Source organism: Podarcis bocagei, assembly GCF_964188305.1.
Source record: "Podarcis bocagei genome assembly, chromosome: 9".
NCBI classification, from domain to species: domain Eukaryota; kingdom Metazoa; phylum Chordata; class Lepidosauria; order Squamata; family Lacertidae; genus Podarcis; species Podarcis bocagei.
Genome location: NC_138134.1, coordinates 20253067 through 20268696, shown reverse-complemented (window position 1 = coordinate 20268696; position 15630 = coordinate 20253067).

Sequence of the window (15630 nt, the reverse complement as noted above, 5' to 3'; positions counted from 1 at the left end):
ACTGGGTCTTTTCCCTTGGTGTGAGCTTTGCAGTGCACTACCGCTATTTCCTCGGGAAGGTGTATGGAATCCATAAGGCGCTGCACTAGGGGCGCATGGGCGATCTTAGTGCCTGCGGCCGTTAGGAAGCCCCTCTGCAACCAGATTTGTCCGGTAGCGTGAACTAAACCGAAGCAATATTTGGAGTCTGTGTAGATTGTTACCCTCTTTCCTGCTGCTAACTCGCATGCCCGGATTAAAGCGATGAGTTCTGCCGCCTGTGCGCTATACTTGGCATGGACAGGGCGTGCTTCCAGGATATCAGTGTCACTAACGACCGCATACCCGCTTTTCCGTTCTCCGACTACTTTTGAGCTCCCGTCAGTGTACAGTACTAGGTGGGGGTTATCTAAAGGGAGATAGTCAAGGTCTCCCCGTGGTTTCTCGGCATGTCGTACCACTTGGCTACAGTCGTGGTGTGGGGTTCCGTCGTCTGGGAGGGGTAGGAGGGTTGCGGGATTGAGGGAATTTACTCTTTTAATGGTTACGTTTGATGGACTTAGGAGGATAGCCTCATATCTATTCAGTCTCTGTATCGTGAAGCGTTGGCAGCCTTGTAGGCTAAGAAGGGTGGCCACCGCATGGGGAACGTTTACAGTCAATTCATGTCCCAAAACCGTTTCTTGGGCTTTTTCTAGAAGCAAAGCTGCAGCGGCTACGGCTCTAAGACATCCTACATTTCCGAGTACCGTAGTGTCGAGCTGTAGGCTGTAATAAGCCACAGGTCTGTTTCTCCCTTGGAACGGTTGTGTAAGGACGCCTGAGGCTACCCCTTTGTTTTCGTGGACAAATAGAGAGAAGGGCAGTCTATAATCTGGGAGTCCAAGAGCGGGCGATGACCTTAATTCCCGTTTGATGCATTCGAAGGCTTCGAGTGCCTCTGCAGTCCATTGCAATTGGTCTGGGGCGCTATCATGCGTCATTGCAGTGAGGGGCCGAGTGAACTCGCCATAACGGGGGATCCATGCTCAGCAAAATCCACTCATTCCAATGAAGCCCCTGAGTTGTCTCTTGGTTTTTGGAAGGGGTAGTCTGGTTATGGCCTCGATTCTATCGGTGGTGAGAGCACGGGTACCTTGTCCGAGGATGTGGCCAAGATATTTTACCTCCTTTTGGCAGTATTGTATCTTCTTTGGGGATACTTTGTGGCCTTTATGTGCTAATATTGTCAGGAGAGTTATAGTATCTGATTTACAGGATTCTAAATCTCGTCCACAGAGTAAGATGTCATCTACATAAAGCCTGATGGCTGAGCCACCCGGAAGGTTCACATCAAGGAGATCTTGGTGTAATATGGAGGAGAAAATTGCTGGGGACTCTACATATCCCTGGGGTAACCGGGTCCACGTTAATTGGCCTGTTTGCCAGGTAAAAGCAAAAAGAAACTGGCTTTCTGGATCCACGGGAATACTGAAGAAAGCGGAGCAGAGGTCTATTACGGAATAAACTACAGTTCCCTCCGGGATGGTGCTTAAAAGGTGGTGTGGGTTTGCCACCACGGCGTGTCTGGGAATGACGAAGGAATTAATCAATCGAAGGTCTTGCACCAAGCGCCATTTTACGGGGTTGGTATTCGGCTTTTTGACTGGAAGTAGGGGGGTATTACATGGTGAGGCACAGGGAACTAGAACTCCCATTTTTAGAAATTCATCGATCATCGGAGTGAGGCCGTCGATTGCTTCGGGAGGTAGGGGATATTGTTTAGTGCAGGGAAAGGGTAGTTCTTTCCTATAGTTGACTTTTACTGGGGTTGCAGACTTTAGGAGTCCAACAGAGGTCGATTCAGTTCCCCATAGCCAAGAAGGAACGCTATTTAGAAGTTCAGGAGGAAGATCAATGGGCTTGTTGTTAGCTTCTTGCAGGACTCCTTGGAAGTTGAATATGGAGTCATTTGGCATATGTAAGTAAATTCCTTCCTGGCCGCATTGAATAGTAGCATTTAGTTTACATAGCAGATCCCTACCAAGGAGGTTGACTGGACTGGAGGTCAATAGAAAAGTATGTTTAACTGACAACGGTCCGACGGAGACCTTTGCAGGTTTGGATAAAGGGCAATTTCGGGGGATCCCATCAAGCCCCATCACGGTTTTGGTTTCCTCTCCTGGGGTTAGATGGCTGTTAGTGAGGGTGGAGTAAGTGGCTCCAGTGTCCAAGAGACAGTCGTAGGACTGTCCATCGATTTGCATAGTGCATATGGGATCTGTTGAGGATAATTGTAAGACCGGGCAGAGAAATGAGAAGGAGGCGGGATCTGCTTTTAATTGTCATTGTTCCTGATATTCTTCCATCACCATTTCGTGGGTCGGGTTTGTAGGATGGTTCCCTTGGTTAAAGGGGTTGGTGGCGCCGTAGGGTAGGTTTCGGGGCCGCGGTTGCGGAGGTCCCGCACGGGGCTGCATTTGGGCTGGGGGTCGGTTCGCATCGTAGGAAGAGATAGGTTCCCTACTCCTAGGATATGCACCTTCCTTGTATTCTGGCCTGTATGGTTTAGAATTTTTATAGTCAGACCTCCTGGCCAGAAGAGGACAGTATCTTTTTATGTGTCCGACTTCCTCACAGTTGAAACAGACGCGTTCATCCTGTAATTCCGGCCCGCCTGATTTAAACTTTTCTTTGAAGGTGGGAACCGCGGCCGCATAAGCTAATACTCGGGGCTGGTCGGGTTTTTGGTCTTTCTTCTTCCTCTCGTCCCTCGAGTTAAAAACGGACTTTGCGATGGAAAGGATTTCGTTTATGGTTTTTCCATCGTATCCGAGATGTGAATTTAACGCCTTTCGGATGTCGGCGGTGGCCTGATCTTTGAAGAACCCTTTGACTATCACTTCGTGCTGTGGGCTCTCCGGGTCTATTCCACCCCAGGTCTTAATGGCGGAGACTAGCCGTGAATAGTAGTCAGAAGGGTGTTCGTCAGGTCCTTGGAGGACCGCTTGGACTTTGGTCCAGTTTACAGTTCGCTGTCCTGCAGCTTTGATGCCATCTAGGATGGCCTTCTTGAAGATTTTTAGACCCCATTGGCCATCGGTAGTGTTATAGTTCCACTCAGGGTCGTTAAGTAACGTCTGAGTGGTCAGTGGGGCCATTGAGGTCGGACGGCCTGGCTGGTACCCTTCCCGGCCAAGGGCTTCTCCTGCCTTTGCTAAGATCTCCCTCTTCTCTGCCTCATTAAAAAGGGCTCCCAACAACATATGTACATCCGCCCACGTGGGGTTGTGAGTGGAGAAGATGGTAGCCACTTGGCGGTGGCATTTGTCTGGGTCGTCCCGTAGGGAGGGCATCTTATCAGACCAGTTCATTAGATCAGAGGTAAGGAAAGGCTGGTGAGTAAAAACCATACGGGGAGGGTCTCCTGCTCTGACGGGAGGTATAGGTAATGCGCGCAGTGGAAAGGCACCTTCTATTTCTCCGTTTAGCAGATTGTCCCTATTTCTGGTTCTACTGGAAACAGGTCCCTCTCTTCCTTCAGTTAGGAGCTGCCCACTGAGTAAAGGCCCAAGGTCCAAGTCAGCCTGATTCTCTGCCGAGTTCGATGCGTTTGAAGAAGGATCGGACGGCAGTGTGTTAGGGGTGCTGCTTTGGGGAGGGGCAGTGGCTGTGGCTGGTGGGTTCGTTACATTCCCTCTTGGTCCTGCGCCTGGTAGGTTTGTTACGCTCTCCCTCGGTCCTGGTCCTGCGCTTGGTGGGTTTGTTACGTTCTCCCTCGGTCCTGGTCCTGCGCCTCCCCCTCCGGCTCCTGCTCTGCCTCCCACACTAGGCCCTGGCTGTCGGGGTGCTTCGGGTTCGGGGTAGTAGAAGGGGACGAGGGTTCGGTCCAATTGTTCCTCCTGAGCTCTAATCTCATCGTATGGGGGAGGTCCAGTTGTTCTTAAAACAGCCATTTGGCGGACGATTTGGGCTTGCTGCCGTTGAAATAATTCGCGGGCTTCGGCAAAGGCGTTCAGGTAGTATAGTTGTTGGGGCCTCTCATCAGCCAAGTAAGTTTTAAGTGCTTGCATTTTTTGAAGATTAAAGGAGCCATGGGATGGCCATCTAGAAGCTGGTTCTAGGTGGTGGGTAAAGGCCACCCACGAGATGTTACAAAGGTCCCTCAGCTTGGATTTAGAGAGCCCCTTTCTCCCTTTCAGTTCCTTCCAGTTTAAGAGGACGAATTGAAGAGGGGTATCAGAGTCCTCCCTGTGGCGGAAAGGCTCCGCGGAAGCCTTGTCGCCGGGAGGAGTCCAGTCTGAGTGTTTGGAAGCTTGGGCTCCCATCCTTTCTTTTCTATCAGGTTGTGGTTTCGCTAGCGAGGAATGCTAAAGGCAGAAAAGGATGGACGTACACACACAAGGGAAAAAGGGAAAGAGGGTTTGGGAGGAAAGGGGTAGAAAAGATCCTTTCAGTATTTTGGAATGTCCTAGTCTTAGTGGAATCTCTACTTATTTCTGAACCACAAATTATTTGCTTAAAACCACAGGTCTCTGCCCGGAACCTAAACCACGGGTCGCTGCCCGGAAACCTAAACCACGGGTCTCTGCCCGGAAACCTAAACCACGGGTCGCTGCCCGGAACCTAAACCACGGGTCGCTGCCCGGAACCTAAACCACGGGTCGCTGCCCGGAAACCTAAACCACGGGTCGCTGCCCGGAACCTAAACCACGGGTCGCTGCCCGGAACCTAAACCACGGGTCGCTGCCCGGAAACCTAAACCACGGGTCGCTGCCCGGAACCTAAACCACAGTACTGTTTCAAAGCTAATCCTAATGTGGGGCCCCAATTGTGAACCTCCCCTCTACCCTCCACAACAGCCCCCTGCCTAACCTTTAGACTAAATTCGGCTTCCCTACTGAACGCCTGCACAGTGCAGTGCCAGATCGGGCTCCGAGAAAACAAAAGTTTGAAAGGAAGCAAATGACCTTGCGTTCTCACGTACCCGGGTCATCCCTAACAAAGGTCGCCGGGCAGGAGGGGCGGCTTCATTTGCACAGGCAAATAAGGTAGAGAGAGAGATTTGTAAGGACACCCCTGGACGACTCCGAAAGGGACGTCAGAGAAATAATAGACACCGCGCTTTCCTGGCCACACTTCCGAAAGGGAAAGCGGGGGAGAAAAGGAGAGATTTGTAGGGGGACGCCTTTGGCCGACTCCGAGAAAGGACGTCAGAGAAACAATAAGCACCACGTTTTCCTGGCCATACTTCCGAAAGGGAAAACGGGGGAGAAAAGGGAAAGGAGGTTCGAGATTTTGCAGATGCAACGTTGGAAACAAAGAGAAAGATCTGGCTGTTGTGGAGACGTTATTTTCCACCCTCCTCCCAATGTATTTTCTTCGGAACCATACTCACGTCCGTTGATGTCCCCCGCAGATCCCGGGATCTTTCCTTAGCCGGCTTTACCTCGCCTTTGCTCCCTCTGGTTGGGCTTCTGGTGACGGTTGATTACCGCCCGCAAAGAGGAGGCAGGGAGAGGAAGAAAAGGATCCCCGGGCCAAGGTTGCCCGGTGGCGCCCGATCCCCTCTATCTCCCCTCTCACCTTTACAGGAGAACCAAGTGTCCCTGAGTCGCGGTCGCCAACTGTTAACGGAAATTCAAGGGTCCTCTTGGGCAAATGAAGACACCGACCAGAGCAAGTCAGAGCAAAACAGCAGCCAGTAGGCTCGGTCTTTATTTAGAAAGACTGTCGCGACAGGACTCCCACCGCCCACAAGGTGAAGCAAAATGGAAGCCCCGAACAAAGGGAGACCCTAGCTTTTATTAGTTACTAATCCCCTTAGCTACACCCTCAGAATTACATCATATTTACATCATGATTATATTAAAAATAGGAGGAGTTGGGGAGAAGCTGCACAGGTAACTTGAGTGTCCTGACATCTGGCCGGGGTCTCCTTCCCCCTCCCTACATGAGCCATATTCAAGAACAAAAGAAAAGGGCAAAGTTCCTGCCCCCCTGAGGGGAATCCGGTCACAGTCCTTTGTGAGAGTCCGCGCGGAATACACTATGATATGCAGTTCATTATGTCCCTGATAGCCTTCTGTCTGAGCCCATCACTGATGGCTATCAAGGTTGTCACGTATACCAGGAAGGAGCACAGAATACGTGACTGCTCGGTGAAGGGATTATGGCCGTTTGATATCAGGCCACCCCTTTGATAGTCCTTGCAATATACAGTAGAATAAAGGTGGTCCGGTGAAAATCCGAAATACGGCTGATTTTTAGTGAATTTATAAAGGATATTGTCTTTGAAGTTCAAACACTTTCGTCTTCAGGAAGCGGCTTGCTACATTTTGATTAGATCAGTCACGGTCAATTGAACTCGGAAACTTTGTATTGAGGGCTGTCAAGGGTTAGGAAAAGAGCGGCAGTAGCCTGCAGTACCTGCGTGGCCGCCGCAAGGGGCGCTGTTCGGTAATGCTGATTGGCTGAGGCGGGCGCCGATTGACAGCGGAATTCGGTCGGCCGGTCTACCTATAATAAAAATAGGACTGCGCGGAGTGCCATAGCGGGAAGCTGTCAAGCTAGCGCTTCCTTATTTACGGAAGGCTTTAAAGGGATGCCCCTCTAAAGGGACGTCTCCAGGGTCAGGAAGGGGAAGATGTGTGCATGTGTGAGTGTGGTGCTTGTGTAACACGTGTCAGTGTGTGTGGGGGGGGGGTTTCCGGCGACAGAGTTTAGCCCTGCTGAACTCAAGATGGCTTACTCCCGAGTAGCATCTGCCCCCTCCACCTATCAGGAAGGGCAAGGCAGTTCCAGTTCCCACGTCGGGGCCCCCAGTGAAGCCTCTGCCGTCCCGTAAACGCTGCCATACCAAGAGGGGTGAGTGGACCTCTCTCTCTTACACACACACACGAACAGAAGACAGTTAAAAACGACAGTTCCTTGATGGTCATAACACAATGGAATGCCTCTCTATTGTGACTCACAGCCAATCACATGAGAGAGCTACCGCCATAGGATAAACCTTATGCTAAGAATCCACAGCAAAGATTGCCATTCCAGGAAATGAAAACCTTAACCTTAACAGTAGGGTGGAGCTGGTCTGCTCAGCTGTAGCTCAGTACCTGCATGAAGGCAACCTAGCTCCCTAGGGCTTGCCGATCAGAAGGTCGGTGGTTCGAATCCCCACAACGGGGTGAGTGCCTGTTGCTCAGTTCCTGCTCCTGCCAACCTCGCAGTTCGAAAGCACATCGAAGTGCAAGTAGATAATTAGGTACCGCTCCGGCGGGAACGTAAACAGCATTTCCGTGCACTGCTCTGGTTCGCCTTAAGCGACTTAATCACGGAAGCTGTACACTGGCTCCCTTGGCCAGTAAAGCAAGATGAGCGCCGCAACCCCAAAGTCCGCAACTGGTCCCTTTACCTTTTACATGAAAAAATAAATTCTTCACCAAGTGTAAGCAATGCAAGGTAGTGTGATTCCCATGACCACTGTTGAGGAAAGCCGCTATGGCTGCTTCTTCTGGTAAAGCCCCATTCTGAATGTATTCATTTGCTTCCCTCTCCCCTGCCAAAACCAATGTTTCAGTCAATCTTCTGCCTCGCCACCCCCTTCTTGAGCCTCTCCCCGTTACACCAATAAATTCTGCTGCTTGATGTGGCTGCTGTTTGAGGACAACTAGTTCTGGCCACCGTTAACCCCCTATCTTGGCGACTGGGACGGATTCTAGAAAGCAAACTGGGTCTCAAGCAGCCTTCAAGTCACCGAGGTAATACCAAATTAGGCACACCACTTCTGGATGTTTTCATCTTTGGCACGCTTTGCAAACATTAGCTGATTAATAAAAGGAAATTAATTTCCAAGGAAGCTGGGGACATCTTGGCTGGTGGGAAGCAGACAAGGAACTAGATGTTCCAAGCACATTTTTCTTCCTTGCATCCAGCAATTTTTATTTTGCTTTTTAGTTGGTGGTGAGAGTGAGTTCCTCTAAATCTAGCAAGTTTATAGATCCAGTTTCTGTATTTTCCATTTGAGCCATCAGTAAATCCCCAGTTTACATTTGTTATGAACACATTAGAAGGCCTTGGGCAAGGCGTCGTCCCTTGGCCTCCATCTCCCATCCCTAATGTGGACCAAAATCCCTACCCACATTTCCCCCCAAAATATTCTCTCATAACAATGGAGACTACTGAGAGTCAGATTTCTTTTAAATGTTCGGGAGGGTTATTATTTACCTTACTGGGTCTTCAAAAGTGCATCAGTGAAGGAGGCAGTGGAAAGAGCCCTGTGTGTCTGTGGGGTGGTGGTGGTGGTGGTGATGGTTATTATTATTTATTTATTAGTTTAGCCTTAAGAGAAAATATTATGAAAATGATATACAGGTGGTACATGACCCCAGTCAAGCTTGCAAAAATCTATCATTTGCCCGATAATAAATGTTGGAAATGTAAAGAAACTGAAGGTACATTCTTTCACCTTTGGTGGACGTGCCCAAGGATTAAGGCTTTCTGGGAGATGATCTATAATGAATTGAAAAAGGTATTTAAATATACCTTCCTGAAGAAACCAGAGGCCTTTCTCATGGGCATAGTCGGCCAATTGGTGCCAAAGAAGGATAGAACTTTTTTTATGTATGCCACAACAGCAGCAAGAATACTTATTGCAATGTATTGGAAGACACAAGATCTACCCACTCTGGAAGAATGGCAGATGAAGGTGATTGACTATATGGAACTGGCGGAAATGACTGGCAGAATCCGAGACCAGGGAGAAGAGTCGGTGGAAGAAGATTGGAAGGAATTTAAAGACTGTTTACAGAAATATTGTAAAATGAATGAATGTTAGAAAGATGTTGGATAGAAACTAAGGGGTTTTTAGCTGCAATACTATAAGGGATTATGAAAAATGGATTACTAATATGTAAAGATTTAATGTTATAATATATTAAGATTAAAGATTAGGATAAACAAAGAGTGGAAGGATTTGCTGAACCAACAAACTAAATTGGAATACAAAAAAGGGAGGCGTGAGGAGGTCCGGGAAACAAGCTAATGAAAAATAAGTAATGGAAAGATTGAGTTGTTTTTAATTATTTTTATTTTGTATTTTTCCCCCTATTTTTCTTTTGTAATATTTTGAAAATCTTAATAAATATCTTACAAAAAAACATATTATTTATTTATTAGTTTAAAAAGCAAGAGTGAAATTTTAAAAAACCCTCATGTTGTTTTTTTAAGGATTTCATTTTACCTCCACCCCAATGAAAGCTTGAAATTTATTTTTATGCCATGTTTCTGAACAATGCTGACCTCCTTACTCAGGCATCCCCAAACTTGGCCCTCCAGCTGTTTTGGGACTACAACTCCCATCATTCCTAGCTAACAGGACTGGTGGTCAGGGATGATGGGAATTGTAGTCCCAAAACATCTGGAGGGCCGAGTTTGAGGATTCCTGGACTTACTTGTACTTAAAATGGATCTGAAAGAGCTTAGTGTGGCAATCACACAGGGTCCCTGGACTTTTGACGGTCTATTGATCCCTGTGCCACCACTGTGATGGCTTTCTTCACTGCCACCAACCCATTTCTCTCGGGTACACACGGAGTCCAGACAGTTGTTAACATTAAATCAAATAAGCAAGTTTATTTTTATAAGCATGAACAAGTTGATGGTTTCAGTTAATTTTTCTTGTCAGTTCCTTAATCTTAGTTCCTTTACTGACCTATATGTTCCTAACAACTTCAAACTGATTATCCCAATGATCTATCTGACTCCACCTAACAGTTCCTCTCACTCTCTCACAACACAACTCGACCAACCCACAGACTTATCCTCCCTCTTCCTTCTCCAACTCCCAACTCTCAACTGACTTCCAAACAACACCAACTCTCTCTCTAACTCCTCCCCTTGGGTTCCCACTGGCCAATCACCACACACTCATTTAACCCTTTCCTTATGACCCACCTAGGAGGCAAACGCCACACTTAGAGATACTGTTCCATAAACTGTTCCAAACCAGGCATGTGGAAGCTGTAGACTTCCAGATGTTTGTGGGTGGAGCACTCACTTGGCATGCCAAGGGTTCCAGGTACAATCTGCCACATCTCCCAAGTAGGTCTGGGAGAGACTCCCGTCGGAATGAAACTCTGCAGAACTGGAAAGTTGGAAGGGACCTTGAGGGTCATCTAGTCCAACCCCTGCAAATGCAGGAATCTTTTGCCCAGTGTGGGGCTCAAACCCACGACCCTGAGATCAGTGCTCTACCAACGTGAGTCAGTGTTGCCAGTACTGAGGTAGCTTCCCCAGAGGTCATAAAGCAACTTCCTGTGTTATTGTGCAAAGCGCTATCAACACTGAAAGCCCTGTATGAGTAAATCATGTGTAAATAAGCGAGTTCCAAAGCACTGAGTCTACAGTGGTTCCTCAGGTTAAATACTTAATTCGTTCCAGAGGTCCGTTCTTAACCTGAAACTGTTCTTAACCTGAAGCACCACTTTAGCTAATGGGGCCTCCCGGTTGCCGCCACGCCGCCGGAGCACGATTCCTGTTCTTATCCTGAAGCAAAGTTCTTAACCCGAGGTAATATTTCTGGGTTAGCTGAGTCTGTAACCTGAAGTGTATGTAACCCGAGGTACCACTGTATTGCATTGTGATCCTTCGTGCTTCCTTCAAAGAATCGGAGGCTGCCTGGTCAGCGGGTGGCAGCCGAATCTGTGGAGAAGGAGATTGCTTTTCTCTACAGGGTCACAACCGGGTCTTTCCACGGCTCCCCCAATGGCAGTGTGATCAGAAACACCTGCAGGTAGAAGTTGAAGAGACTGCTAGCGCTTCCATGTTGCCCGAATGTATACATTTACAGTGTCTCTGACATCACAGCAATTTGCCTGCCTTTAATGCTTTTGGATTCTGTGTCTGCAGTTCTCATCCTCCACATTTTATTTTTCCCTGGTGGAAGTATGCGTGCTATAAAAATAGCCTAGGCAAGAATGGATGCATTTTTAAAAGGGCTTTTTCTTGATCACGTGCTGCTGTTGTTTCTACAGCTTTTGTTTTGTTTCTGAAGAAAAGATCTGGGTGTCTCAGGTTTGTCATGCCACAGCCCTGATCTCTTTCCTCAGTTTTGCTTCTTGCAGAACCGTTGGGGGTGGGGGTGGTGGGGAGAGAATCCCTCCTGCGTCTCACAGAACAGGAACTCTGGTTAAAAGGAGAGAAAAAGTAGCTTATATAACATGACATATTGCTCACTGTTCCCCCCGCCTCCCTTTGCTGCATGAACTCTGCTATCCTCTGACAATCAAAAGTTCTGTTGCAGCCAGCGGAGGGCAGGCGAGATCTATCCAGCGCTCCGACAAAGAGGGCCGGGGAGCCTGTTTGTACAAAGGATTCCAGAGTTATTTTCCCCTCTCTCCTCTTGCCAGCTATGCCAAGTACAGTATTGTGTCTATACCTGAGGAAAAGGGAGTTGGGAAAAAGGCTTTCCTGTAGCTTTCATTTAAAGAAAGGCAGCAAGCAAAAGTGTCAGAGCAAATCGTGGATAATAAATAAATGCAACAATACCATCATATGCTAATTGCAAATTCAGGTACATAGAATTGTAGAGTTGGAGGGAACCCTGAGGATCATCTAGGCCAGGGGTCTGCAACCCGCGGCTCCGGAGCCGCATGTGGCTCTTTTACACCTTTGCTGCGGCTCCGGGGCGGATACTAGCAAGGGGAGGAGGCGCATTGTGCGCCCCGACACTCCCCACTGTGGCGGGCGCTGTACTGGCTGTGACGTCGCATGGGGGCGGTGCGTGCGTTAGTCACGCACCGTCCCGACGTCACCTTCCCGCCCGCCACATTGTAAGGGGCATGTACATTGGTCACTGCATTGAAAGGGGGCATGTACGCTGGTCACTGTTTTGAAGGGGAGTGAAGAACACACACACACAAAAAGGTAACTTGTTAATTTAACGTTTATTTCTATGAGGAGGAGTAATTCTGAGGGGTCAAACGAAGAAATAATAAAAAAGTGACAAAAAGGTTATTTTTATAATGACGAGTTTTGCGGCTCCCAGTTTGTTTTTTTCTTCGGCTCTTTTTGTCTTAAAGGTTGCAGACCCCTGATCTAGGCCAACCCCCTGCAGTGCAGGAATATGCAGGATCAAACCTGCAACCTTGGCGTTATCGGCACTACACTCTAACCAAGGGAGCTGGCCAGTGCTGGTTCATCTATGTAGTCAAAATGGAAAATGGGGAAAATCTTTTGATGGGTAAAGGTAAAGAGACCCCTGACCATTAGGTCCAGTCGTGACTGACTCTGGGGTTGCGGCGCTCATCTTGCTTTATTGGCCGAGGGAGCCAGCGTACAGCTTCCGGGTCATGTGGCCAGCATGACTAAGCCGCTTCTGGCAAACCAGAGCAGCTCACGGAAACACTGTTTACCTTCCCGCCGGAGTGGTACCTATTTATCTACTTGCACTTTGATGTGCTTTCGAACTGCTAGGTTGGCAGGAGCAGGGACCAAGCAACGGGAGCTCACCCCATTGCGGGGATTCGAACCACCGACCTTCTGATCGGCAAGTCCTAGGCTCTGTGGTTTAACCCACAGTGCCACCCGTGTCCCTTTTGATGGGGGGACCCAAAAGGGACAAATATCCCTCAAAAGCCCTATGAAGACTGAATATGATTAGGGATGTAGTATGCTGTTTGCTAGGGGTAGTGGTGGAAAACTCTCACTCTTGGTGTGCGTGCGTAATGAAGTATAGTTAAGAAAAAGGCATGGCTGAACAGGAGTACTTCGCTCTGTGCTGCAACATTTTGTTGCAGGTCCCACCTGTAATAGTGGCAACAAGAAGAAGCAGCAGCTTTTATATGAAATGACAGCCAGCCTGGTGAAAGCCAAGATCATGTACTGGTTATAGTGTTGGACTAGGGATTACCAGAGTTGAAATCTCATGAGGCTCACTGAGTGGCCACTCACAAGACCTAGAAGCTACTTGTAATTGAGGTTGGCACCTGTCTATCTCGAAAGACAATGGAGTGCACCTCTGGGGGTTAAGTCAAACTGCTGCATCAGCATGACTGAAGTGCAAGCCTGGGTAGCGTGTCTGGAGGTCCTGGGCTGCCCAGCCTCATGGATGTGGTCAAAAGGAAGGCAGAGCTATACATTTGGCACCAGTTTGGCTGCAGAAGTCTCTGGAAGGAGGTGTACAAAGTATCATCCAACCGTTTTAGGAATAATAATAATAATTTATTATTTGTACTCCGCCCATCTGGCTGGGTTTCCCCAGCCACTCTGGGCGGCTTCCAACAAAGATTAAAAATACATCAAAATGTCACACATTAAAAACTTCAATGTTTTCTAAAAGTCTGGTAGTTGTTCTCTTTGACATCTGTTGAGAGGGCATTTCACAGTGCGTGCACCACTACCGAGAAGGCCCTCTGCCTGGTTCCCTGTAACTTTGTTTCTCGTAGTGAGGGAACCGCCAGAAGGCCCTCGGCGCTGGACCTCAGTGTCTGGGTTGAATGATGGAGGTGGAGACGCTCCTTCAGGTATACTGGACCGAGGCCTTTGAGGGCTTTGAAGGTTGGCACCAATACTTTGAATTGTGCTCAGAAATTTACTGGGAGCCAATGTAGGTCTTTCAAGATTTGCGTAGGGTTTACTCCTTAGCTTTTTTTTCTCCTGAAGGCATCCTGCAAGGCAGTGGAGGTTTAGGATCACAGCTTTCCATCTCCTAGATGGGCTCCCTTCCCAGGTTGACAAACCCCATCTGCTCCTCACTTCCCCCTACTGCATGTGCAGAAATCACCTTCTTGACCGTTGGACCCACTATCGGTCTCGCCCGTTCCATCTGTCGGAGCCTGTCTTTGCATGCAGGGGAAGTCCCCTAACTCACCAGAGGTTTGAGACCCATCGGCTACCCTCACCTGGTTTAGCAGGCCAGTCAAAATGTTCCCTGAGTGTGGCTGCTGTCACACGCTAAGTATACACACAAATATCAAATGTGGTGACAGTAATAATAATACAACAAAACAACACCACCACAAACTGGCTTATAAGTATAAAACCAAATTTACTAGAATAATAGATAGAATAGCGATAGGCTTGTAACCATTCAAACAACAAACATACTAAGGTGTCATGTGCAAGACAAAGCCTGGAGATACTGTAAACATGGAGTGGATAAATGTACAACTCTATCTTAACAAGTGCAGTAAACATTAGAAAGGTAAAGGGACCCCTGACCATTAGGTCCAGTCGTGACCGACTCTGGGGTTGCGGTGCTCAGCTTGCTTTATTGGCCAAGGGAGCCGGCGTACAGCTTCCAGGTCATGTGGCCAGCATGACTAAGCCACTTCTGGCAAACCAGAGCAGTGCACGGAAACACCGTTTACCTTCCCGCCAGAGCGGTACCTATTATTCTACTTGCACTTTCATGTACTTTCGAACTGCTAGGTTGTCGCGGGGATTCGAACCGCCGACCTTCTGATCGGCAAGTCCTAGGCTCAGTGGTTTAACCCACAGCGCCACCCGCGTTCCCTAGTAAACAATATACAGACTGGATAAATGAACTGTTCATCAAGTAGCGCAAGTCCAATCACAGAACAGCAACCATGTGCCGCCACAACGGCAAGGGTAGCACACTGCAGAATATGGAAAAGTTTTTCAAAGCTGTTTTTCAACGATTGAACTGGAAGAGATGTTCTTCAATGGGTCTTGAGTTGGAAACACAATTCCGTATGCATGGATCAATCACGGGAAGGCAAATCAAAGCCACCACCCTGGTGAGAAGTGGGCTAAGGAGACCTGTTCTCCGGATATATTACTGGTTTCACTACATGCTTCATCAGTCCAAAAAGCCAGTCATACAAAACAGTTTGCTCATGATAAATAAAGTATTCACAGGCACAGCTGTGACACGCTGAAAGCTTCTTGGAGCCACAGGTGAGAGCCTAGTGCAGGATAGGGACCAAAGATGGACAAACCACTCCCCTAGAAGGAGCATGATGTGTCCCCCACCCTCCCCTAACACCCCATATATCCCAAAATATTATAATAATAATACATAGGTGAGATGTTAGGTTGGCTTCTTTCTTTGAGGTTTTTAAGCAGAGATTGGATGGTGATCTGTCATGGATGCTTTTAAGTGAGAGTCTTGCATTACAGGGTTGGACTTCATGACCGCCAGGATCCCTTCCAACTCTGATCCTGCAAAATCTACGCTCGGAGCAGTAACATTTCATCTGCTTGCTGCAATCCAGGAAGCCTGCAAAGAGGGCAGGCTGAAAGCAATTTCTGTTGTGTTATTCCCCTTGATAGGTATAGTGCTGCTTTGTTAAATAATTAAATCGGCAGCCTTTGCAGATTCGTGTGTCTGTTACGCAGGGAGGAGGTTTCTCCATGGAAATTTCCCCTGTAAATTCCCAGCCCGATAGGCTTGGCAGCCAGATTCTGGGGAACGATTAAAGCTTATTTGACTGGAGCTCAATGGTTTATAATCTTACTGATATTCCGTGTTATTGGGGGGGGGGGGAGAGGAAGATTTTCAAAGGGCTGTTCAGCTGAAAGCAGTGGGGGGAGGACGCAGTGGAACTGCCTGCCAGCATCGCTCTGTCACCGCAGCCGAGAATTAATTTCCTCCTGTCTGTGAATTGTAAGGGAGTGATCATTGAGGATGGAGGGATTTATCAAGGTGTGGTG